The following is a 25,309-nucleotide window of genomic DNA, read 5'->3' on the forward strand; positions in this document are numbered from 1 at the left end:
CCACCTTCTCCCTGACCTTCTTGGCAGAGATACAAGACTTGGAAATATTCCTTCTAGGGCTTCTCAAATCCTTCACAGAACTATGCCCTTATTCCCAAAAGAATGATCTCCAGGAGGCACTGCAAAAGCAAAGCAAATCCATCATCTAGGGATGTAGGAAGGCTTGTACATTGGATCAGCTGTTGCTACCATTTCATTACTTGAACCACTGTACTTATTTTCAAAGCTGTATATTGGTAGTACAAACATTTGCAAAATAAATCCAGATTTGACAGTGATCAAGAACTGCTTTCTGCAGTCATGTAGTCTCAAGTTACAGGAAATAGGACAGCCAAAGGAAGTTTTAGTCTCAAATTACAGGAAACAAGAAGGACAGAGGAAGAACAAGGAAGTGGCCAGAAGGGAACTCATCCACGGTAACCTGTATACTTATTAAGGATTACTAACATCTGAAAACAGTCCCACCAATATGTAAATGAGACAACAGCTACCCCTCAACAAGCCTATTATCTTCTGGTCCCATAATACTCATTCTCAGAAGAGAAGAATTAGGCAGGTCCCATCCATCAATAAGAAACAGCAAAGGGAAATAATTTGCAAGGAGCTAGGTGTAAAGAACTGTGGTTCTAGTCAAGAATGTGTTTGCTTTACCAAAAACTGCCAAGCACCTGATTCTGCACGGAATTAAAATAAAGATCTTTATGTGGATTCCGACTGTGTGCTGATTAACTAGGTGTATCAGGCATGAACCTAGTTCCTATTAGGGATAACAATCTGGTCTGTCTCCCTGTTGTTCTTTCCTTAGGGCGGCTCTCACAGTTAAGGTTTTACCTCTGGCGTACAGATCACCATTGTGTACAGAGTAATCAAAAGTCCTGGTTCTGTGAACTTGGTCTGGTGAGCCTGGCTTTGCAACTGTGGGCTGTTAAACTCTCAAGGAGCTATTTCATATATTGCCTGGATTCAGTAGGCATGGCATAGGTTGCTGGAGTTCTATTAGGAATTCATAAGCAACAACAATTAAGATTTATGACAGTCTGTGAATTCATAATCCTGTAATCTTTATTCAGTTTTCACACAGAAGGTACCATTGGTGAGTATGGCAACCCAAAATTAGATTATAGTAAACAGTTACATTAGTTTCATCTCTAAGGTCTGTTCCGCAGACAATGACTGTTCATCCCTCTCCTAAAAAGAATGAAGAGCAGCTCTGTCTCTCTCTCTCTCTCTCTTTCTTTCTCTCTCTCTCTGGTTATATTGTTTTATTTGATGTGAACAGTTATTTTTGGAAAGACATAACTTGTTTTGGAAAAGAACCCTTCTGATGTGACTTTATTTGGCAGATGAGAAGCCTCTCCTCTCCTGCTGTAGGTTGCTTACCGACAAAGTGCCAGAATAATACATATATCTATTTATCCCATTGTATTTGATAGGATGTAATGTTTTTGCACTAATCCTATTTAGACAGTGTCTCTTACAGCAGACTAGAACTTCATGTAGGCAATAGCAGTAAAGGTAATGACCAGTCATTCCTTTCACCACTTATATAGTGTATAGAAATGATAATGTCAATGTGTGAAAAGAACAAGTCCATATACCAACAGTTCTGAATGAGGTTAGTGTTTAAAAGTACACAGTATAGCAAGATCACAAGACAAGCCACCTCCACCAGAAAAATAATAGCTATCTTTTAAGATATATTCAGTCTCAGGTCTTCTCACTTCTGAACTTTGATACAGTTTTGCTAGTTCACAGTGAAGTGTTAAATATGGACTTTTCAACAGCTAAGATGTTCTGTACAGGAGCATTGCACGGGATGTCACTATTCACAGTAGTCTGTTTTGTAGACCACCACTTTGGATCATAAAGACTGTTGGGAAATGTGAATAGAAATGGAACTATTGCAGTGGCGTTTCTTAAACTCTTGGGAGTCATGAGGTCAGAAGCTTGCCCTTTTCAGAAAGCTAGGTGGGTAGGTAGGTGTCAACTCATGTTCTAGTTGCGAGGGAAACCTTTGGAGTTTTGTTCTTTTCTCCCACCTATGTAAGATTATCCACAGATAATTCAGGATCTTGTTATATTCAGTAACTGACAAAGGTGAAACTGGAGTTCTGAAGAAATTTTCACTGGTCAGTGCAGTTCACTAGTGCAGTGCAGCTTACTGATCCATGTTATTTCCAGCATTCCTAAGGACAAAGTGTGGTTCAAACTTTTTTGGTTACAGTTCACAAATTAATCATGTTACTGAACAAATTCCACCCCCCACCCTCAATCTTCCCTCCCTTTGCTGTATTTGTTTTGGTTTCTTTTCAGTCCTCCTAACTAGTTGATAAACCACAAGATTTGAAGATTTTTATAAGTCTGCAGCACGGTTTGGAGGCTGGTTTTTTTTTTTTTTTTTCACTTTACTTTTTCAATGGCTTGCAATTTCACTGTTACCATGTTCTGCATTAGTCAGACTTTATCATCTGCATCATGCAAAGGCATGTTCTGAGTGAAAAATTTTCAAACAAATTGCAGTGCACACAAGTCATGCCTTTGTCTTAATGATATACAGTAAAATCTCTAACAGCAGTTAACAAAGTTTTGGAATTAAATTGTGCAAGATGGCTTCTCATTAATATCATTGGCCTAATTACAATGACAAGTACCAGTAACATTTTGTTAGTGTTAGATTTTTGGTACTGTCATTTGGTACTGTTTCATCATAGAGCTATCATACGGTAATGACCACAACTTTCTGTATTATTGCCATATTCTTGTCATATTCTTCCACCTGGAAGACCTTCTGAGTAATGAGTACCTCTTTCCAAGCTGAAAGGAGGGCTTTATCATTTGGATAAATCATCTTAGTCCTTACGGTATTTTTTTTTAGACATAGGTATTCATGAGCTAATAAGTGATTAACAGTGCTATAACCAGAATTATATTTTAAAATGAATAGTTGCATGATCTTTATTCATTAATGAAGTGAAGGTTTGCTAAAGAAAAAAAAAATAAATATATATATATATATATCAGAAGTGTCTACTGAAAACAGCCTTGATTTTAAGAAGGTAAGGACAGAGAAGGTAGACCTCCTGAGAAATTACCAGTGGGAGATGATGACCAAGAGAGTTCTTCTATGTACTGCTTGTTTTCCTTTTGAAAATATTTATTTCTGCGTTTTCACTCCTTATGAGAGACATAGGAAAATGTTTTGGTAATATGAAATAATTAGATTACTTCTGTGGGGAAGTAGTGTGGAAAGAGTTCAAGTTCTGAATCTCACTCCAGTAAATTGTATAAGCACTTGTGTAACATTAAGTGTATTCCTTACACCCTCCCATGACTCTTAGCTGCATTCATGGCCTTAAAGCTAATCATCTTTTTTTGTTCAAGGATACAGGAAAAATATATAAATTCTATTCTAAGGAGAGGTAACACCTATGGTCTACATTGCATTGACAGAGCCCCAGAGATTGATGAGTAACTAGAAGTTGGAGGCACCACAGGGTTTTCAGTTCATGTTTTTCTTTTAGCTTTTACCTAAGCAATGTCATCTATATTCAACAAGAAGAGGCTCTGAGATCCAATACATTGATTTTACACCTGAGTATCCAGCCTGACCAAAGTTTCAATGACGGTCTTTATTCTCTTTTTCTATGTATGACACATTAGCTGAAAGAATTATCCATGGTTTTGTCATTTAATGAAAATGAATGTCAATTAGGAAAGCTCTGAAAAAAATATGTGGGAGTTTGACAAAATATTCCATTCTAAATTCCCTCCTTTCCTTTCCTTTCCTTTCCTTTCCTTTCCTTTCCTTTCCTTTCCTTTCCTTTCCTTTCCTTTCCTTTCCTTTCCTTTCCTTTCCTTTCCTTTCCTTTCCTTTCCTTTCCTTTCCTTTCCTTTCCTTTCCTTTCCTTTCCTTTCCTTTCCTTTCCTTTCCTTTCCTTTCCTTTCCTTTCCTTTCCTTTCCTCTTTTTTTTTTTCTTACAATTTTAACTCCATTTATATGGAATTTTCAGAACTGAAGCTTTCCTTTTCAACGTTGTCATCCATATTAACTACATATAGAGAGTAGTGAATTAAAGAGCCCCTAAACAAAACAAAAGGAATGTATGGATACTTTAGACATTTTAACATTAGCAGGAAGAGTGAACATAGTTGCTTTTTATTTTTATCTTGTGTCTGTCTTATCTACTCTGTTCTGTGATTAATAGCTTTATAAATGTCACAAAATTATTTTACACACCTATCTTTTATCTTGATCTTTTTCTTATTCAGGTTTTCCTGGAGGTAAAGTTATTTTGGTATTTTAGGCAAGCTGGAGCCATACCCTTTCATGGTAAAAAACAACAACAACAACAACAAACATCCAGGATAGAGACACATTTTTGCACACAGCTATTCAACATTTCTTACTGGCTTCTGTATTGGGTATTTGTGTTGGGGTTGCTCTTTGCAGTTTATCCTATGTTACAAAATAAAAAAGAATGTGGGGTGAGCACAGGGTACAATGCCTTGTTGTTGTGACTAGTGCGGCTGGCCAGGGAAATACTGGGAAAGACCAAGAAGGTACTTGTCCCTTGTGAGCCCCATGCATGTGCATCAAAGTAAAATTCTTGTAGTGCCTGCAGAGCCATTCAGGAGGAGCAGTCACAGCAAAAATTGAACCAAGCTCAGAGTGGAAGGCGGGGCAGGGTGTGCTGAAGGTGCAGGAGGCTTCTGCACAGCAAAGTCTCACAGGTGAGATGAAGAAAGTAATTTTGGTTTGCAGCAGAACCCCCAGGGTCCCCAGAGTGCCTCAATAATTGCTGGACTGACTGCAAGGTCAAGGAAGAAAGGAAAGAATGGAGGGAGCGATGGAGGGAAGGAAAGAAAAAGTAAACAGTGCTATGCTGACAATATTGACTAAGTTGATAGAGAAGAACATTAAAACAAAACGAAAACAAAAAAACACTAAAGCTTTCTCATTTCGGGACCCCAACATGTTAGCATGGGGGCAAAAATAAACAAACAAAAAAATAAGGTGGTCTTAATGTTCACTTCATAGGAAGCCCCATCAGCCTACAAAAAAAAAAAAAAACAAAAAACTTGTAGTTTCCAGATATTTTTCTTTATCATGCAGTGTATTGCATTATTTCTCCATAAACCCCTCAAACTAAGGCAATCTTTTTCTCTTTTTTTATAAACAAATATAATCAAATGTCTGGGAATTCTCCATTTCTTGGATCTTTTTTTCAGGACACTTGAAGAGATTGTGTGGGCTCTCTCCAGGGAGTCTGTCGAAGACATGAAAACACAGCCAGTATTGTCATGCCGCCACTTTTCATGGTGTTATTGTGAGTCTCAAAACATATGGTGTTTTTCTTAAAGCTTCAGTTTCTGGAGTAATGACTGTTAGCTGTTTACTTAGGTTATTTAATATCAGCCATTGTGACTTTAATATTGAATAGTTTTACAGGCCGTAATATGTGTGAGGCAGAAACCCATCAAATTTTGTTTTTGCAAGTGAAGAACCAAAGCCATAGCAAGATTAAGAAGTGTAAAGTAACACATGAAATCTGTTACATGAACCCAGGTTTTTCACATCCTCTAGACTAGTGTCCAAATTAATAATTTATATTTTATTCAGTTTTCATGTAAGATAACAAGCAAGCAGAAGACTAGGGTATTTTGATCATGTAATAATGACAGAAAAATTTACATCTAAAATGTTAAGGCTATAAAGAGAAGTAAAACAAAAGATTATTTCTGCTTTATAGCATTTAAACAATTCTCAGGCTGTTCAGTAATTCTGTTATTCCCTTCAGTATGTGAAAAAGAAGAGTTTTTTAAAGAGCATCTTCACTGCATTCCTTCTGGCATCCCTTCATGATCAAAGACCTTTTGTACTTTGTGACCAGAGTATGATATGATACAACCAACCATTGCCATATGTCTTATTAAAAATATAATAACCAATTTGCAGTATGTTCAAAGCTTAGCAGGCCAGTAGAACAAACTGATAGACTTTGAACTGAATGACAAGGACATGGTTAGACCATTTCTCTTCTGGTCCAGGAGAAGATGACCTTCCAAAAGTCTTCCAGCATGAGGACACTGGCTTGCTACTATGGTCAGTCCCCCCTTCTATGTGAAAAGGCTTGATCCCATCAAAGAAAACAATCTCCTGAGGATACTAAGAAATATTTCCTTTAAGAAAGGCAATAAAGTACTTAGCGATCACCTTTTGGCTTGATCCCTCTTTCTTAAGAATATATAAGTTGTCATGCTAGATCTACTGTACCCCTTCCCTCATAAGGGAGGTATAAGGAACCTTGAAGTATATAATCAGAGGAGAGCTGCACAAGAGCTTGCATGAATTTCAGGGGCAGAATTAATACAGTGATACAGGATCTTGTGATCCAAAGTACTTTGAGCTCAATAGAGGTTCTGCGTTTGCTTACTTTTGCCATTAACTTTTGCAGACCCAGTGCAAAGCCAGTAGAAGTATTGTTTCTGCCCTTCCAATCCAAGATTATCTTGGATGGACATATCTTAAATCCAGACTAAGGGAATGGGACCATTTGGAAACCCATCTGTTTAGTGACACAGAAAGTCCATGCTATTTCCCTGAGGTTTTCAGCTGCTTCTTATTCATCCTTTTCTGTTCTTTTACTGAAGCACATTTTATTTGACAACCTTGGCCCTAACTCACTTGACTGAACAATTAAAAGGCACATTTCATAAAGGAGATAAAATATATTTTAGTCAGTCTTTTTTTTCTTTCCTATTTTCAGAAGTATGTTATATTGCTGTCCACCCACAACTTAATAGTGATTGGAAATGTACTCCACCTCTTCATTCCCAATTCAGTAGTCCCTTAACAGGCTTTTTCTGCTATCCTGGTCAGTAATCTCACATAAGAAGTCATTTTTAGGTCTCTCTCCCACAAGAACCATTCTTACTAACAGCAGCTGCTGAGCAACTTAGCTCTTTTGCAGCATACTCTAAACATCTAATCTTTGTAACATCCCTGTTGCTGGAAAATCCTGAAAGATAGGTTTCTTTTTTATGTAGGTGAAATTGCAACACTTTATGTCTTCAGTTCTCCCACATCTGTTTCTCCTTTTATTGAAAGAAAAGATCCTACAACAAATAGCCAATATTCAGTGGTGTTCAAAAAAGACAAAAAAAAAAAAAAAAAAAAGGAATCTGGTACTAGAAATCCTTGAGCTGGAACACTGGCACAGGGATTACTTGCTGATGAAATATGCATACATAGCAAACTGCATGAATTCAGTTTCCAGTTCTCCTCAAAGTGAGTTAGTAAAAGAGAAGGGCAGGGAATTGGGAAAAAACAACAACAACAAACATTATGGAAGCCTGTGACCTTCCAGTGAGGAGCTAACTATGGAGCTTCTGACAAGATAATTTCCTTCCTGATTATGCTTGAGAGATGATATGTGTTAGGGGAAAAATCTAGAAATGCTGAACCGAAGAAGCACATTTGTTAACCACTCTGACAGCCCGCTCTCTGATCTTAGAAAATGTAAGCACGCTCAGTATGTCAATGGCGTGATCTGTATCTTGAGTACTCCATATTGCTTGAAAAAAATGTCTCTATGCAAAATAAATTTGTATGTATTAACTGTGGAGTAGGCATCAGAGTCTGCAAGGCCTGGCTTTTAAAAAAGTGTTCATCTTTGACTGAAAGTGAATTACTAATGAAATGAAAAGAAATGGAAGATCACAGTCAATTGTGTGAGTCCTCCTAAAGTCTGTGTTCCTTTTTAAATAGAGGAGTAAAAAACACTGAAAAAAACTCTAGCATTGCTATCAAAGCCTTCCAGCATAACAACTGCTTTACCTACACTGATATTATAGGAAGAAAAATATGGTGACTCTCCTATGTCATATGATGAAATTTCTGAATATGAGTAGTCCAAAGCTTCACTGTGCATTCGCCATGATTGAATATATCCCAGAAGTACCATGTTTCTTGCACATGTATAAAATAGTAAGCTTTGATAAGCACAGGGTACAGAGAAGTTCAGTTAAAATAAAATTACTGTGGGGAAAGGAGGGTTAAAATATGTTTCCTTAATTGAAAAATCACAAATCCGATGAGAGGTTGGAGATTTCCCTTTTTTACATATATAAGTAAGTTCAGAGTGTTACATAAACTATACATTAAAAGTATTCTTCACACAACAAATTCCACAATCGGTGAAGTAATTTATCGATCTCAAAAATCCAAAGCAACATCAGTTCTTTGAGCTTGGAAATTGATTTATATTTCTACCTCTTGAATTTATACTTCTTCCTTCTTTCTATGTACAAAACTAAGGTTAACCATGGACTTCAAGGCTGGAGTTGTTTCCTGTGGCAGCTCCTGTGGTGGGGAGAAGGGCTCAACACATACTCCAGTTTCACTCCACTACAGGTTGGAGAGCAATGAAAGACTACTCAGGTTAGTGGCTCAATACTTCAAAGAGGAAAAATCTTTTGTAATGTATGCATAATTAATGCTTACCTCATTCAAAAAAAAAAAAAAAAGGAAAGAAAGAAAGTAAAACAAAAGTTTTACAAGACTTTGTACATCCTTTCCAAACAGTTAATCCTCATTGTACTTCTGGCACAGCTGCATTTTGGCTGTAAAGAAGATAAGATTGCATAAAATATTTCACTGAGAGGAAAATAGGAAAATCAGTTTTTTAATGCAACAGTCCTTGTAAGTCCTGTTAGCAGCAGTTCACTGTGTTCAGACTAGAGGGGGCTATTTTCTAATGGTATCAAATATATCTCATTTCACTTCTTGTCAAAACAGCCATTCTTAAGAATAAGAGAATTTACTGTTAAGATTGATTTTTCTCTCCTCTTTGACTTGATATAGATTTGCATAATGCTATTCATTATCATCTTCATTTTGACTTTTTAACCTATATGGCCAGGTTCATCAGCTGTTATGTCACCATGAGAGTAGATCAATCATTTAAGCCAATTTTGTCTGTCATATTAATTGTTGACAAAGATTAACTGCCTTAAATTGGAATAATATTGTCATGTTCTGCCAGAAGTCACATCTCCCCTTACCCTCCCAGATCTACTTTCAGTACAGATTGTGACTTGGAGAATGAATTCCTTGTGCATTTTTATCCTAAAAATTTGAAAATGGAAAAACGTCTTTTATATGCTTCTTGCGTAGACAAACTGCAATCCCCTACTATGAGTCAAAAAACAATAGCCAAGATGTTTTCTCACCTATTAAAACGTACAGAACAATGACATGATTTATTATGACTCAGAAAAAAAAAAAAAAAAAGATTGTATCATACAATAACATCACAGAGGGAATAAGTTTTTGACTCCTATTTGTCCATTGGGAAAGCCCTGCTTGAAATAGCTTCTTGCCTACATAACATCTATTTATGACTCCTTTCATGATATAGTAGTGTGCTCATGAGTAAATCTACTTGTATTTGGTGGGTAGCAATAGGTTTATTTCTAAGCAGCTAAATTTTTCTTAAATATTGTATGTGTTCCCCGTTTCCCTGGTGACCTCACTGGAGAGATGCTGAGAGAGTCTTGGAGATGCCTGCAAAGGAGAGCTATCACAAAGTATAATATCAGAGAGAAACACTTTCTGGTAAGTACATACTTATCCAATATCTTAAAGATACAAATCCTCAAGCTGGGTTATTTAATGACACCTTCAGACAGAAATGGGGAAAAAAAAATCACTATGACTGTATACATTCTTGCAAAGGTCCAGTTGAATACTACACTTCTCTGTGCCCTACGTAGCTCTGTAGGAGGGTGAAATGGAGTTGTCCAGGGACAGTTACCCAGGCAAGAGGGTTACTGCTTGCAAAGTTGGCAGGGGTTTTCAGTAGAACAATAGAGAGTAGTATGAGTGGAAGACCTTGAACCATCTGCGGGGGTTTCAGACATTTTAGAGTTCTCACTTTCAGTTTAGGAAATTCCTTTACTCCTTTGATTGAGTTCTCAGGACACTTCAAACTGATCCTGACTCCCTGTAAGCAAGAAACACAGCTCATAGGATTTCAATCAGTTTGAATCACCCACAGGTAAATTAGTGAAAGTCACTTGAAACTCCCTCTGAGAAATCTCTGCTTTCAGAATTAGCACTCTTTCATTTATTTCTTTTTCCTATTTTTTTTTTTAAGAAATGTTGAATTTTGAACAGCTTCTGAACAGCTTCCATGAAGAAAATTTACATGTTGCTGATTTATTAGGGACAAAATGAACAAGAAGTCATCTGTACCTTGTAATACCTGATGTCACAGAGAAGTCTGGAGCTAGACTAGGAGAAGGTAGCAATTCCAGTAAAACAGTGAACGACACCAAGAGTACTTGAATACTCTATAAATCTTTAGAATACTGTATTTATAAATTGAGATGGACATTATGAAAAAATAGGGGACTATAACATGAAAATTCTCTGTTTTTCCCTTTGCTTTCAACTCAGATAGCATTTTTACTATGTTGAGAGGATTCACAATCTATCAAGCCTGATGAATGTCTCCCTGTCTCCAACAGAGAAACAGGTGGTATTTGTTTAAAAGGTGGCATAATTCCAAAATATGCCTATTGCAAGAGCTGCTGAACTCTGACAGAAGGGAGTGTGAAACTTAATTAATTATGGATGCCTCTTCCCAATACTTACTCCTACAATTGAGTTCTGTGATGAGTTTGCTGTTATTCATAGAGCTGAGTGACAATGGGAACTCTTCCCCATGGTGAATTTTGATATCTAAAAATGATAGTTAAAAACATTTTTCCATTTTTCTTAATTAAAATTTTGAAGAATTTTCAGAATAAGCTCAAAATTTCTCACTGAAACTTTACACATATAAATATCATACATTGTAACAGTCAGAAAAATAAACTTAAATGAAAAAGAGAGGTTCATTTCCCTACAATAATTCCAATGGCATTGATACAATCCCATAATTCATTTTATTTCATCAGTAACCACTGAGAAATTCTGACTGCATTTAAGTGTTTGTGAATAACTCAGACTGGCAGTAATGTCCCAGTCTGCAAACTCTTCTAGTATTAAATATCTCAAGCTTTTCTAAAACCACAGTGTTAATACAGTATGAAACATTTTTATAGTAATATAATATGTACTTTCTGTTCTCACTTTTTTGCTCTAATTCTAATACAAGTTGTAATGATCTTCTGAAAAGGAAAATATGATTGTTTTAAAAAGGTAAGGAGGCAATGCCTTTATTTCAGTGAAGAGTGTCTGAGGTTCTAAAACTGTGCTTTCCCGTGAAGAAGTTCTTTTTCTTTTCAGATAGTGGATGGTTATCAGATAATATAAAAAATAAACAGTACAGATTATGTTTCCCTAAAACCTTATATTATATAATCTTTGTTTTAGCAGAAAGGCACTTTTGAACTGTTGCAATAGTTGTAGAGTCCAAATCGCAATGCCTTTTTAGAATCTTAAATTGATAAGCATGTGTGACAAAATTCTGCTGGAGTAGTGCTAATAAACTTTAAATACCTAAGAGTGAAATGTCTTAGCTAGCCATGGAAAAGTCATCTTTCAGAAAGAAAACAACACCAAACCAAACCAAACCAACCAACCAACCAACCAACCAAAAACAATGCAGAGGTTGATTTCTAACACTTAGGGAATACTTTATGAAGCAAGATGGATCACTCAACTGTGTGTCTCTTTCTATCCTCTAACTATAAAACCAGTCTAAAAAGACTAGTTTTGGCTTAAATGGATAGCTTTTAAATTCACAGTGAAAACAGATAAATCTTACATTCAAAATTCAAAATGCTTACTTATATTCAAAATATTTATTTTCATATAGTGTAGGTTTTAAACTACCAAATGTTTTAACTTTTAGTTTTTTTGAACAATTTTTTAACATTTATTTTCTGAATAAATATTTTCTGAATAATTTTTCTGAACATTTATTTTCTGAAGAAAATAAATTATACTGGGAATTTTACCTTCAAATACTGTTGAGATGTACATATGATTCTTTTTAACCTAGATAAAAGTATTTATTTTCACTCACGCCACTACATAGTTTTTCAAAGTAGCTAATTAAGAATAAATTAGGCCTAAATAAAATGTAGTCACAAGCAAAGTAGTCTAGAGTTGATAGTAAAATATACCATTTAATTTTACACTGGATATTTTATATAGAAAGTATGTCCTGAATAAACAAGAATCAGAATGATTTATATTTATATTGAAGCTATTATACCTACATCAAAGAAGGCAGACTTTGACAATTAGCTAGAGTTGTATATGGCATCAAAACTTTTTTTTTTCCTAAATTTATCAATTTAAGAAATATAGAGATCAGAAGGCAAGCATATGGATGTTGATAATAAAGATATGTGTTGAAATACAATGTGCATGTAATTATTTTTTAATCCACTGTTTGGCAGATTAACTGAAGCTAATCCCTTACATTTTTATACAATAAATTTCCCAGAAGTAAATAATTTAATTGTGTTTTCTATTGTTAAGCTTTTATTTTGACTCTGAAAGGAGTGAAGAAAAAAATGCAGATAAATGCAAAAATTAAAATAAACTTCAGATATTCTTCATCAACTTGTCAATTGTTTGTGACCCACACTTCTCACACTTCTTATTGCAGACATTTACAGCACATAATCTGAACATTTCCTAAGCGTTTCCTAAGTGTTGCTAAGAGAGGTTCATTGAAAACAGAATATAAAAGTCCGGGAAAAACATCTCACAAATATAAAGTACTTTTCACTTATACTAATCTGCTTAAGAAATATTACAAAAAAAGAGTTGCACAAACAGACATATAAACAAATTGTTACCTGTACTTCAAAGAACATTTAATTTTCACTTGTATTACTAATTACACTGCTTTGTAGTTCTATAATGCTTTCCATCTGAGTGTTTGAAAGGACTTTGTAATTAAGAATGAATTACCGAGAGTAAGAAAATCATGTTGCTCTAGAAATTCTGTAATATTGTACCAAAATATTTTATGAGTGTTTTCTGAAGGCAACAGTAGATCAAGAACCATGAGTAAATGACAGATAAAAAGATTTATAGATATATCTTTTCAGTCTTTTTGGTTGACCTTAATTGCGATCATCTGTTTTAAAAAATGATATAAAATATTTCACTTTTGCACTCCTAGATCCATCTAGGAGTGTGAGAGGGGAGGGGACACATCACAGTGCGGTTGTTAGAAAAATATGTTGTGACAGCAGACTTTGAAAAATGTGTTCAAGTGAAAATTTGACTATACATCTGACTGTAACAAGTCATGGAAAAACAAAACAAAACAAAACCAAACCAAAACAAAAAAACCCAGTAAGTTAAAAAATACTAAAAATTTCCCTGACACCTAAGTCAATAGAGCTTAGTTACCAGACTTTAAAAATGCTTTCAGCTCCCACACAGCAGAGAATATAACAACAGGTTTAGTTTTATGAAGGCAGCTGAAAACAGGAGAGTCACTCAGCAATAACTAGCAGAAGGCTGGGCTGGTGTGGGCTTTGCTGTTAGTGATGACCAACAAATAGAGAGAACACAATTTGAGCTTTATACCTACAGTTCCTACCAGAAAGTTGTCATATAAGGGAAATGTACATTCATAGATCTATTTGTACACATGCGCACATTTACGTATATGTGTGTGAACACAGGTGCACGCAGACACACATATAAAACGTTCAAGCTAAGAGGCAGATGTCTGCAATGCTACACAATATTCTGTAGGAAAAAGTATGTTGAAACTGTTAGTTCTCCCATACATGTACAATTCATATGCTTAGTCAACTGTATGAAATGGGCAGAGAGATTGTATTACTGCAGGTTGGTATAAAGCATACTTCTATAAAAAGTATAGTTCTTTTTTGTAAACTGTCTTTACAAATAATAGTTACTTGTACTTATTATATTGAATTACATTTGTTAATAGTAGTGATAAACCGATTTCTAATTCATGAAGTATAGTAGTAGTAACTATTGAAGTTACCGATATAAACTTTTTAAGTCCAAGGAGATCACTGAATTTCTAAGACCAACCTTGTATAGAGTAATGCATGGAGTTGTAAATTTTAATACCATTAATACTATATTTAATACTATATTTTTCTGGTGGTAATTTATTGTGCAATCATATTTTCAGCAAATTTCAGTAATTCCTGGGATTTACAGGAAAGCACAACTTTTTTACTCCGATGTAAAAATTCTGTGTTATGTAAATTGTCATTTGCATTCTAATCTGCAATTTGTTGTGTTTTTTGTTTGTTTTATTTTTCTTTTGTTATTTCTGCCACTAGATTTTATTTTTTAAGAAAATCAGGTAGCAGTCTTGCAGAAATAACTGTTCACATAGGCTTAGGGAATATTATTATCTTTTTAAATGTCTGTTACTGTTTGTGTGCATACATGCATGTGTGTGTATCTATTCTTGTATGAACCTGCCAAGATTGTCTGGCTGCAAATCACAATTTACACATCTTAGGGATTGTCTAGTGACTGAAATAGCTTTTTTTTTATTAATATATAAACATTCCTATTTAATGTATTTATTATCAAGTGATCTGGTAGTGGCTTTCTGATAATTTTGCTTGACATCTTTCATTATAGATTATTCGGAGGAATGTTTGGAGAAATTCTAACATCTCTAATGTTCTCCAACTCTATCAGAAATTATATGTAGAAAAAGCCTATGTGTTTGAGAAGTGTCTTTTCTTTTCCTTTGCCATTCTGTTCAGGTGTGGTTGTGATATAATCAGCATGTAAAACTGACCAAGATAATAATTGAACATGAATATCCTAATCTAAGTGTTGGGCTCATGCCAATGCCTTGGCAACAGTAACAATGTTAAGTGATGAACTAGAAATACATCAGTGGCTCAGGAAGGGACATAAGAATATAGAAGGCTGAAAGGCCCTAACCGGTCTTTCATTTCTAATTCACACCCTTGAGCATGGCATCATGGGAAGTGTTAGGAACACATACAAGGAGGGAAAGAAAAGTGGGGAGAAGTGGTCTGTCCCAAGTTATGTATTTAAGTCCAAAGTCCAGCGGTAGTGCCTCTTCTCTATCCCACCCTTCACACTCACCACACACACCAGTTTACATGTTACTGATAAACTGCTCCAGCCAATAGTTGACATACTGAGTTCTGTAATTTAAGAGGTAAAGAGGATGATGTTCACTCTTTTGATGATGCTCAGGCAGGAATTACTATCACTAAGCACAGAATAATTGAGGCTGAAGGGACCTACTGAAGGGTCTGCAATGGATCAACCCTCTGCTTAGGGCAGATATAACTTTGAAGTCAAATCAGGTTGTCCATGTCAAGGTCAAATTTTTCCAAAGATGAATCACAGAATCACAGAATGTTAGAATCTGGTCTAGTCCCCCAGTTAGGGGAATCCATTAAGTTAGGTATATTTATTTTTAGCCCTTCCCTTTCATGAAGACTCTTAATTCAAGTAATTAGAAGCTCTATAATGAAAACCTAAACTGGAAAAGATAATAATTAGATAACAAAGTCAAGCATGCCAAAATAAGGAACTGACATATTTAGAGTTTTCTGCAAAATTGTAATACTATCTCCCTGGGTATCAGGATACATCAGGTATGTGATCACATGATCTTACAACTCCCACTCTCACCCAGCCTCCTAAGTTCATTCAATGTGTAACGTAGCAAAAAATGGAAAAAATAAATAAATAAAAGTAAATTACACAGACATATTTTCTCTGGTATTTTCTCCCTATCAAGAAAAATGTAATAACTTTCGCAGTGCAAGCTAATTTATTTTGTAATAATAGTTGTACTTAATAAGCAATAATCAAACATGGAACCATTTATGCATCGTTCTTTCTATGAAAAGTATGAGTGCAGCCTTTTTAATGAATTTAAAATCGACCTGCCTGTTTTTTTCCTCCTTATTTTCTGCCTCTTACATTCTGAATAGAGATACATATACACATACATATAATGTGTGTATGCTACATAGACAAACATCAGAATTAACTTAAAAAAAAAAAAGGAAAATAGAAGAAAACATTAAATGTGTCAATGAATACATAGTGTCAAATAACACTCTGGTATTAAGAACACTGCTTTACTTACACTGTACAGAAAAAGTCATCTCCTAGTTGAAGGAATAGAAAACATCTAGTCAAACATCAGGAGATCTCAAATACAAAAAGGTATAGTTGTTTTCTTCTTTTTGTCTCTTCATTTGGACTCAGATACAGGAGATATTTTAAACCAGAACTTTAATTCCAAACCCCTGTTTTTGTTATCAATAAAACATTTTTAGAGCATCTTTTTTCTACTTGAGTCTTGCCACTGCTGACCTATAAGATTTTTTGTTTTCCTCCCAGGCTATCTCTTAGAGCTTGGTCTTTACTCAAGTCCCTTTTTTTTTTTTTTTTTTTTTTTTTTTTTTTTTTTTTTTTTTAAATCCAGCCTCTCCACTCCATTCCTGAGTCTCTGTATTAGTTTTTCCTCAATGCTAAGGACTACCTTAATTATTACCAGCTATGTGGACTTTTGATAAGTGTCAGTAACTAAAAAGAATTCCTTTCTACTTCATTAAAAATAAGAAATAGATTTCAAAGTATTTCATTCCCAGCTGGCAATTAATAGCAACAACATGCTGTAACTGTCTCTAAATTTTGTAGTCTGTGATATGTTTAATGGTTGCAGAACAAAACAAAAACTAAAACCACGTGTTCAGAAAATAACTGGATTTATGAACACAAGCAATTTAAATAGGTGATAGATCCATTTGGGAAGGTGTCAAACATCTATTAAATGCATTAACAGCTGTAAAATTAGTTGTCAAAATCTAATAAAAATATTGTCATCCTTGCAAGCATCAAAGATACATACCATATGAATTGTACCAGTGTTAATTCATCTATACTGTGCTCTAAATTATCTTCAGTGTAGTTTGAGTATTTAGAAAGTCTGCCAAATTATGAGCAAATAACTGAAATTAAATTAGCTACCTTAGTTCCTTTTCTGCCTATAAATTATACATAACGTGGTAGCGCTTTTTTTTTTTTTAATTATTTCTTTCTATTGACCCCATTCAGTTGCTGCCCATTAGATTTTAAAACACATTTCTCTGTCTCAGTAGTGCTCTTTGCTTCCGTTCAACGGTAGCACATTAATTATTTGTGACACACTTTTTACACGGTGAAACCTACATATTGATGTTAATAGTCTTCAAATGGAGACATGTCCATTTTTGTAGAAGAAAGAAGTCAGGAGGAACTGCTGTGGCTTGTCTCACTGCCAGCATGGTGGCAAGAGAGCTTCAAATGGAGCAAGGGTTGATTTACCAGATGGGTTACCTGGTATTTGTTCTGCTCCTTTTCCTGTATGTTCACTGTAGGCTGGTCTCCATGCCACATGGTGCAAGAGTGGTCATGCTGTTGGGCTACTCCTGCATCCACACAGCATTCAGGTCTGCCAAATATTTTAATATATTGCCTGTCCCTTTTTGCTCAATCAAGGCATGTTCATTTCCTTTGGAGCCATAGATCATAAAAACTGTATTTCCGTATGACAGTCAGAGATAAAAAAGTGCTCAGGGCTTTTTTGACTGAGGAAGAAAAGAATGCTGTACCCTACCTTCAGTGAATACTACTGTCAGAGTTATCTTGCTTCACAAAAAACAAAATACTTTTGCATATTTGATAGCGCTAGGGAATGTCATTCATCCACACACTATTAAGAATATGCATCATGTGACCATTCATTCTGATATGTCCATATCCCACAGATATGACATGTCTATGTTGCATTAACTTTAACATTCGACAGAGGCATTAATTAGATGTATTTCTGGAGTGATGTTTATGCTGAAGATAGTCACCTATGTATTAGTAACTGGGTACTTAGGTACTAATCCTTATGTAATATGTAGCTAAGAGGTACCTAGTCTGACATGGGGCTGTATTGCCACATTTGGAGTCTTGCTCTGTCATGGCCTAAGCAATTAATTAATTCAGATTCATTAGTAAAATGATGACACCAAAACCAGATACTCCTAGATAACATATACATCAGCTGCTTCAGTTCTACAATCCTATCAGCTTTTCTGCTCACCACCCTTTCCACAAACTGCTGCTAGTGGCATAATCAGCTCTTTGAGTGCTTGGATAACAGCACAACCCCTGAATGTCTGCTGTCTCAAAGAACAGGCTTCCTTTAGGAGACTTCTTTCATTGCTTATCATCTCAAATCTCCTCTGAGATCTATGCTTGGAAATATTGTGTCTTGTTGCATGATTTTAAATTTCAAGAAAGAAACAATTTTCTGATTTCTTTGTTATATAAATTTGGAGATGGTGAATGTAGAATACATGAAAATCATTTGATGCTACCAGTAGATATTCATGTCAAAACTATTTATGTTTCTTAATTATGAAAAAATGTTTATATTTATCAGTTACCTGCTAGTAGCTAAAAAAAACCTTTGTTATTGAACTCATAAATACAAGCTTATCTCCAAAGACTTTTTAAAATAAATGAAAATGATTTCATGACAAGTATCTAAATTGAAAGATTCATTAAGTATCAAATATAAACTTGATTGGATTTGGTTAAAACTGAATTTCTTATCTTATTAAACACCAATGAAGCTGAAAGTATAATAGGCTTTCATTTTTATTTTCTTTTTTTCTTTTCAGGCTGATTTTTCAGATGTTCAGTGAAAATTCTAGCACAAGCAAAAGAAACAAATACAGTCAGAAGTATTGTTTCATATCTATTAAGTAGATTGGAAATTCATGAGTTAATATCTTACTTATAAAGTTATTAGCTTCTGAACAAATGCTAACACATTAATTTCAGATGTAGCCAAGCACGAAAGACTTGTGTTTTCACCTTGAAACTGTGCAAAGAGGGGACTATAAAATCATGCTGAATAGAGCAAGCACTTCCCTCTCATTCCTGACGTATAGTAGTTACCACAGTTCATGCAATTCAGTTCTGGAAGTATGCAGTTACCAAGGCAATGCTTTGAACTACTCTTCTCAAACATCTGAATTATTTGTTGTTGTTGTTGTTGTTTGTTTGCTTGCATGCTTTCTTGCTTTTACCCAGATTTTCCTTCCATAAATGTCTCAGTTTTTCCATGAAATACTAAACAACAGATCACTGCTAACTCTTAATGAAATGAAATTCTTTGCTTGCAAACCAATTAACGACAGTACTCTTTCAAAATTTCTACGCTCCAACCAAAAGTATAATGGTAGATTGCGCAGCCCTATGACAAAATACCTTGAAACAAAGTGGGACTGAGTAGGTGAATGGTTATTAACTTGGTTAGACTGCACTGTTGTTATAACTGTGCTATTAAGCCTGTGAGGTTGAAGCTATCTTAGCTATACGGGCTTGAGTTGAAGCCATCTTTGATTTTATCACTGGCCAAGTCAGGGTGCACTTCCATTCTGGAAACAATATAGTTAGATTCCCAGCAGTAGCCTTATGATAAAAAGGAATTAAACTTTGTTAAAGCTACATATTAACCATCATTTATAGCTGTTAATCAATCAATTAATTAATTGATTTATGTGACAATGTGAGTACATTTAAGAGCATAAAAGGCAAAAACCTCACATGGTTGAATATTTGTGGATAAACAAATGTCAGAAATCAGAGAGCAGAGCTAAATTGTCAATCTTTGCAGTGGAAGAAAATCACAAATGAAGATATTAAGGGTCCTGAATGGGGTCCCATGTCATTCAACATATTGATAAATAAGCTGGAAAGGGAAGCTTGTGGTGAAAGAAAGCAATGTGGTGACAACAGCTGCAGCCTTGTTGTAAGGAATTGCAGAAAGACGTCATAAGACTGGAACAAAATAAGAGATAAAATTCAATGCAAATAAATGTAAAGTGCTATACAAAAAAACCATTCTAACTCCACACATAAAATGACGGTTTCTCGAGTTACCCTGCAGGAGTGAGGTTATCAGGGTTAACCCTGATAACAGTGAGGGTTATGATTGGTATGATAGATAGTACCATGAAAATGTCAGCTCAGTACTTGGTAGTTGTCAGAACCATGCATGAAATGCCAGAAATTATTAGGAAAAAAAAAAAAAAGAAAGAAAGAAAATAAACAGAAAGCATTAATATGCCACTGGTATAAATTCATAGTTTGCTTGCCTCTTGAAATGCTGCATGCAGTGCCTGTGCTCTCATTTTAAAAGGGTGTAGAGAACTGGAAATACTAAGAAGAGGACAGCAGGAAAGATGAAAGATATGCTGTGGTTTCTGTGTAAAGGATAAGCATGTTGGGACACTGAAGTTTGCAGTAGTGACACCTGAGAAGAATTATTATGATGATCAATGTGAGATTATGTGTGGCATGGTGAAGCTGGAGATCAGTGGTTCAAAACCTGAAAAGCACCACTTGAAGGTAGGGGAAACAATTGTTCCAAAAAAAATCAGATTGAGTTTGTTCTTCATGCAAAGGCTAGCTGAGTTGCAGAGCTGCCTGCTGAAGCATGTTATAGATGTTTAAGATTGGATGGATTCTGAAGGAAATGGGAAAATTTCACACAGAAAAAAACTATCCCTGCTTACAAACTCCCTGAACTGAAAACAGCTAAAGCCAAGGAGGGTATTCATTTGCCAATTGTATACTTTCATCCAATTTTACCATTGTTCAGAATAGGATACCTAGTTATATGGCCTTTACTCTGACTCAATACAGAATACAGCTTTAAGTCAAGGAAAAAGAGTCTGAGTCATGTCTCAGAATTAAATACAAGGGACATGGAGACTAGCATCTGGCTTACACTTTTTTTTTTTTTTACCTCTAGATAATGAAGCCCAAGCTAGTAATTTTTAAGATTATTTAGCCTCAGTAACTGTTATTTTACAGAAGCAATGTCTCACAGTAACATCTCAGGATTTGCGCAGGCCTACTGGGTGCCTCTGAGCCCTCTGCTCTCTTCAGAAGAGGTGTTGGTTTCTGCTTTCTATAGGGAATTGCTTTGTCACATTTGGCACCCTTCCACCTAGCACTTTTCAGCATATCAAGAAACATTCCTCAGCTCCCTGAGTTCCCTAAATGGGTGCCAATGGGTGAACAATTGGCCAGCAGGTCAGGCTCAAAGGGCAGTAGTAAATGGGGTTACATCAGGTGGGCAAACAGTCACTAGTGGGGTTCCACAGGGCTCCATTTTAGGGCCAATTTTCTTTAATGTTTTCATAAATGACTTGGACACAGGAATTGAAGGTATATTAGCTAAATTTGCAGATGACACTAAACTGGGAGAAGCTGTTGACTCTGTTGAGCTGTTGACTCTGTTGAGGTCTTGCAGAGAGATCTTGACAAATTAGAGAGCTAGGCAATCACCAACAATATGAAGTTTAACGAGAGCAAGTGTCAGATTCTGCACCTGAGATGGGGCAACCCTGGCTATATGTACAGACTAGGGGACAAGAGGATGCCCATGGAAAGGGGCTTAGAATTAGGTTATCTTGAAAGTCCCTTCCAACCCAATCCATTGTATCATTCGATGCTCAAACATCAACAAGCTCCCTGCATCCCTCCTCTCTGCTGGACCATATGACACGAGAGTCATCCAAGCATGTCCCTCAGCAGGCCCAAATCTGCTCACCTCAAGTCCTCTGCTTTGCCTTGGTCCCATCTCTCAGAATCCTCAACTCTACCTTTCACCCCTGGCTTGCACATCCCTGAGCAATTCATGTTGAGTGCTAAGTATGATGTCCTGCAGGGCACCTCACTTCACTGGCTTCAAAGTATCCCATGTCAGCAAGATGTCATGAAGGAGTTCCCAAATCCCCTGGAGGGTTTGTGTAAGGACATGCAGAACAAGAGAGACTTGGCTAGTTAATACCGTCTGACAACAATCCTTTTTCTGCCGAAACAAAACCCTTGCACACTGTGGGAGGAGCTACTGGGCATACGAAGACTGAATGGGCATCGCTCCCAATTATTTTAAACATTAACGTAACACACTAGGGTTAGGGTTATTAGGGTCAGGGTTAGGTTTAGGGTTATGGTTAGAGCTGGGATAGATTTGGGATAGGGGTAGGGTTAGGTTTGGGGTTAGGGTTTGTGTTTGGGTTAGGGTTACCAATGTTAGAATAAGGGTTAAGGTTAGGGTTAGCAATTAGGGTTATGGTTCAGGTTTGGGGTTAGGGTTTTGGTTCATATTTGGGTTAGGTTTAGGATTAGGGTTAGAGTTCAGGTCGGGGTTAGGTTTCGGGTTAGGGTTAGGGGTAAGGGTTAGTGTTCATGTTAGGGTTATGTTTATGGTTAGGTTCAGACTTAGGGGTTGTTAGGGTTAAGTTTAGAGTTAGCATTAGGGTTAGGGTTATGGTTAGGGTTATTTATTAGGGTTTGGGTTATTTATTAGGGTTAGGGTTATCTATTAGAGTTAGGGTTATCTATTAGGGTTAGGGTTAGGGTTAGGGTTAGGGTTAGGGTTAGGGATGGTAGGGGTATGCTGTTCAGTGTTAGAGCTAACGTTAGGTTTAGGGTTAGGGTTACCAGCATTAGTGTTAGGATTAAGGTTAAGGTTAGGGTTAGCAATTTCAATTAGGATTCAGGTGCTGGTTTGGGTTCGGGTGTATGTTAGGGTTAGGGTTAGGTGTTGTTAGAGTTAGGATTAGGGTTAGGGTTAGGATTAGGGCTAGGGTTAGGTGTAACCTTCCTTGGGAATGTTACCAAAATATATCAAATAGTTTCCTTTAATACTTCTGATTCATTTTGATTTCTTCCATTTATATATCAGAAATCTGACTTTAGCAGAAAGACATTTCATTTTTATGTGCAACTACACTAAAAAGTTTTATAAACCAGGCTTCATATGTTTGTCTTTCAAAGCAGTAGGTGATGAGTCTGAAGTTTACTCTGAGTTCAGAAAAGTTATTTATCTGAGATTTGCTTCCGCAAATTTTCCCCATTCAAATTTCATCTTTCCCCATCTATCAATGCACATTTTCACCTGTGTTCAACATCATCATTACTCCTGTAGTTAAAGAGCATTCATTTAATTTTAAATCCTCTCTGGATGTGACTATCTTGCTGTTTTTTACTGTATCTATCTTTGACTGTTCTAATTTCCTTTATAATATCAATCTCAGTTTGACTTTTGTGAATTCTTACTTATCCATAAAGTTTCTGTGTTCTGAGAAAGAGATTTCTTTGATGGCCAATCCTATATTAAATTCCATGCAAGCATTTTATTTATTCATAATATCCTCTGTGAAATCATTATTCATCCAGATCTAACTGGAGTTGTTCCCCACAGATTTTCTCTTCTGTTTGGGAAACAAGGTCCAGAGAGCTTTCACACCTTTGATTTAATGAAATTTCAGAGATTGTTCAAATCTTCTATCTTTGCTGGCTGCATGTCGTAGTTTCTACAAGTCTCAAAGACAGAGAAATCAAGACCCTTAGTAACAGAACAACTTATTTATATATTCCTATAAATTGAAGCTGGACACACATGTCCATTTCTAGTTGAAACATTATCTGATAAATGGCTATCATCCCTGTCCTTTTCTCAATTGTTAACAACTGTCTATTCCTCAAAAATTACAGCCCTTTCCAATCTTCAAGATGAGTTTTTCAATTGATTGCTCCATTCTGGACAAAACAAGTCAGGTTAATTTAAACAGTCTGAAAGTTTTTCTTTGCTAACCCAGAGGTTTTTGTTTGAAATGGATTAGAAAGTGATCAAGGGAGCATCTCACCCAGCAAAACCCATAAATTAGCAGTTTTGAAGAGGATGTAGCAGTGACAGACAGTGCAGGATGAGCTTGATGGTGGTAAATTTTTGTCCAGAAAACCAAGACCCAAAAGATGATGCGCATGCATGTTCTAGTTCTCTCACAACACAAAGTCAAACAGGTTACCTCAGAGCATCTTTGACGGTATTTTAGATGCATTTGTTTGAAAACATTCTGGCAAAAATTGATGTTTGCATATTACTTGATAAGATTAGAGTTTTAAGGGTAGCACTTATGTTTAGACTTTATGTATATATATATACGATAAATTTTGAAACTTATGTAGGTGTTAGTAACTAATTAAAGGAATGATTTTGTGACACAAAAGCAATTCATAATCCTGTTCAGAACAGGGTAAGTACCCAAAATTACTGTATCAACATAGCCAAACACAGCAAGTATGATGCCCCCCCATAGCAAAGAAGTGAAACTTTTTTTTTTTTTTTCAGATAATGTAACATTAATTAGCCAAAATGTTATCAGGTTTTTTTTTTTTTTTCTTTAGAAAAATGAGTTAGCAAACATTTAACTTGGAGAACACCAGGTACCCAGGATCCCATTGTCACAACATGGAGGTAGTATACAAGTTCCTAAAAACATTCCTACATTGTTACAACACTCCTACAAAAAGCTGCCTTGTGTTCTAAGCTAAGTCCTTGAACTTGGATGACAAAAGAAGACCAGTTGAAGAACAGTTTTCTGAGAATGTTTCATATTGTTCTTATTTTTACAAATCATTTACCCATGTGAAGTTGCTGTACAATATTCTGTTAGTCTTGGAATATGTCATTCCATTTCTGCCCTTAAATCAGAAACAACTTTTTCCTCACTGCACACTTAATTTGTGGTGAGCAGCATTTGCATTTCTAGTACATACCTACTTGTATCAGGGCTTATGTGAGCATCCGTCTTTTCAGATCTCCCTAATTCTAATAACACTGTTGAGTAAATCTCCTGTGATCTGATTTTATTCTCTCTCTCTCTCTATGTATATATATATATGTATATATAATGCTTTTTGTTGTTGTTGTTGTTGTTTTTAAATAATCATCGTTTATATGCTAGTTTAATTTACTTGGAATAGTAATGGGATACAAGACATAATTAACTGACATAGGTATTTCTCAGAGTGTATTATACTTACATCTTTCCTAAGTTAAGCCAAAGAGTCCTCAGAGCTTTTGAAAATCTGATGGTTTATTTGAGGCTCAGCTATACTAAGATATCTGCATCTGCTTGACTTGGGCATGGGAGAAATTACTTTGAAACTTAAGAAACCAAACATTCATATAGTGTACAAAGAAGTACATAACATTATGATTATCCAAACTACAAGCACATAGATGTTTAACTCCCCATTTTATTTTAATGGCAATTAGATATCTAAATCAGAAAAATCTTGTGCACATTGTAAAGTTTCTTAACTGTAAAACATAGTGACACACCACAAGATGGTAATTACAGTCTACTGTATTTGTTCATCCTTGTTCTGTATAGGAAGATATAGAATCGCAGAATCATTGAATGGTTTATGTGCTTC

The 25,309-nt window shown here is 35.6% G+C and overlaps 1 long non-coding RNA gene across 1 annotated transcript in view; it reads left to right on the forward strand.

The window, feature by feature from the left end:
• Positions 1-9,539: 9,539 nt before the first annotated feature.
• LOC118251033 (uncharacterized) overlaps positions 9,540-25,309 on the forward strand; it is a 39,738-nt gene continuing 23,968 nt past the window's right edge. Inside the window, exon 1 of the long non-coding RNA XR_004779633.2 lies at positions 9,540-9,616. This is a non-coding gene — a long non-coding RNA (uncharacterized LOC118251033). The remainder of the gene's footprint in view (positions 9,617-25,309) is intronic.

This window comes from Cygnus atratus, chromosome 2 (genome assembly GCF_013377495.2).
Source record: "Cygnus atratus isolate AKBS03 ecotype Queensland, Australia chromosome 2, CAtr_DNAZoo_HiC_assembly, whole genome shotgun sequence".
In the NCBI taxonomy this organism is placed as follows: Eukaryota; Metazoa; Chordata; class Aves; order Anseriformes; family Anatidae; genus Cygnus; species Cygnus atratus.